Genomic DNA, 1,950 nt, shown 5'->3' with positions numbered 1-1,950 from the left:
TGGGGGGGGTTTGCTAAAGTAGGAAGGCATCGGTGCCACCTCACGGAGGAGAAAACGAGATGCTGAGATGTTCGCTATCTGCCCGAGGCCTTATAGCAGAAAAATGGATTTTCCTCCTTGCTTTTGTAGAAGGGTGTTGCCTCAGTAACGTGTTGCAAGAGCAGCTGTGTGCGCTGGGGTTGTGTGCAGATACAAAGGTTGCTGCTGGCCAGGGCAGGGCATGTGAGGTGACTCAGGTAAAGATTGGCAGGAACAGGAACTGGAAGGGAGATTGCAAGAGTGGAGATTTTCATTTATTTTGCTTTAAGCATCTTCATACTCTGCTGGCTTTCTCCCAGATGGGGAGGAGAGGGTGTCTGAGCTGGCTTGGAGAGCTGAAGGTGAGAATTTCCTTATAGCCATCTCTTTTAGGAAGGACAGAGAAGACTGCTCACAGCTCTCCCGGTGTCAGAGGAGCTCTCTGAAGTAAAGCAGCACTTGTTTCCTTTTGAAAGTCTTTCCTGTGAGGGTGAGTGGCAGGGATGCTGTACAGATGAGCTAATCCAGACAGCTGTCAGGACCATCCAGCCTTGAAAGGTGTTGGGCCTGAGGGCAGAAGAAGCATCCCCCATGGGAGAGAGCTTTAGTTTCTCTGTTACCCAGGGATTTTTAATTTTTTGTTTGTAGTGGGTTTTGCCTTTCCTCTCTTTCTGTCCCTGTATTAAAAACGTTCGGGCAGTGGAGCAGGGCGTGGGAGCTTGGGGATGAATGGCCCCGCATTGGTTGTGTTGTCCTCCTCGTTCTTCAAAAGAGTTTTTGAAAGTTTGCAAGTGTTGAGTTGAGCGATGATGATCCCAAAGCCCCTTCTCAGAGGGTTTTGGGGCAAGCTTCTGTTCTCGTCGCTGCCCACGGCACGAGAGGTACTGTTAGAACGGCCGCGAGGGAGGTTTGGGTTCACTTATTCTTCCAGCCGAGTGCTTCATTCTGAAGTTAATTACAGGAACAGGTTTTCAATATCTTTCAGGAGAGGTCAGGGATAGTTGCTGTTGCCCTCGGAGGACGTGTGTGCTGAGGGAGGTGACAGTGCTCTGAGAGCTGGTCAGTGTAGCTGTGTGGGCAGCAGCTCCAAATAGATTTATTTTCTTTCTGTTCTGGGGAGAAGGAGCTGTGCTGTCCTTCAGCAGGCTTGCTCACTGGGGTGGGAGCGGAGCTTCTCACCAGGTGCCGGGCACGGAGCAGGAGGGGTTGATTGTGCTTCTGCAGTTACTTCTCTTATTTAAGTCATATTCTCCTAAAAAAGGGTCTCTTGCAAGCGTGTACATGTGTAGGAGAACACTAAGGCGTAGTCAGTCCAAATTCTTTTTGTCTCTGTGCAGCTGGGCTTTGACCCAGAGCTGTGCTACTTGTTGCTCCGTTGTGCAGTTCTCTGGCGCCTCCGATGCGCGACTCTCATCTGAAGAGATTTCTATTTATTTATTTATTTTGTGCATGTGTTTTGAAATGCAAAGAAGGGATAAAAGTGGTGGCAACCTGTGTCTCGCCAGGGCTCTGTGCCGGAGCTGAGGCCGAGCTCCCTCCTGCAGGCTTTGCCCTCTGCCACATCACGTCGGGTGGGAGCTGCCGGGCTGGGAACCCGCACACCCCACGCGGGGCGTCTCCGTCCAATTTCCTTTCCGCAGCATCCCCCCACCTGTTGCAGCGTCCCCGTTTCTTGCTACCGAATGTTTTTTTCCTGGCAGGGCTTTCCGTAGCGCCTCTCTTGTCTCTTCTGTTGCCTGGTGCTGCCTGAGTCACTGCCATCTGTGTGCAAAGAGCCCGATTTCTGCCAAAGGTGGCATCAAAAATTTCATCTTCGTCTCGCTCGCGCCTTCCAGAGCTCTGCCTTTATCCTCTCATCTTGCGAGCAATTCAGGGCTGGGATGGCACCGCTGTGGTTTTTGGGTTCTGTTCAGCAATGTTGTGCTCTGTGTG

This window comes from Apaloderma vittatum, unplaced genomic scaffold (genome assembly GCF_000703405.1).
Source record: "Apaloderma vittatum isolate BGI_N311 unplaced genomic scaffold, ASM70340v1 scaffold23592, whole genome shotgun sequence".
Lineage (NCBI taxonomy): Eukaryota > Metazoa > Chordata > Aves > Trogoniformes > Trogonidae > Apaloderma > Apaloderma vittatum.
The sequence above is the reverse complement of the archived record's forward strand: the minus strand, read 5'-3'. Positions refer to the sequence as shown.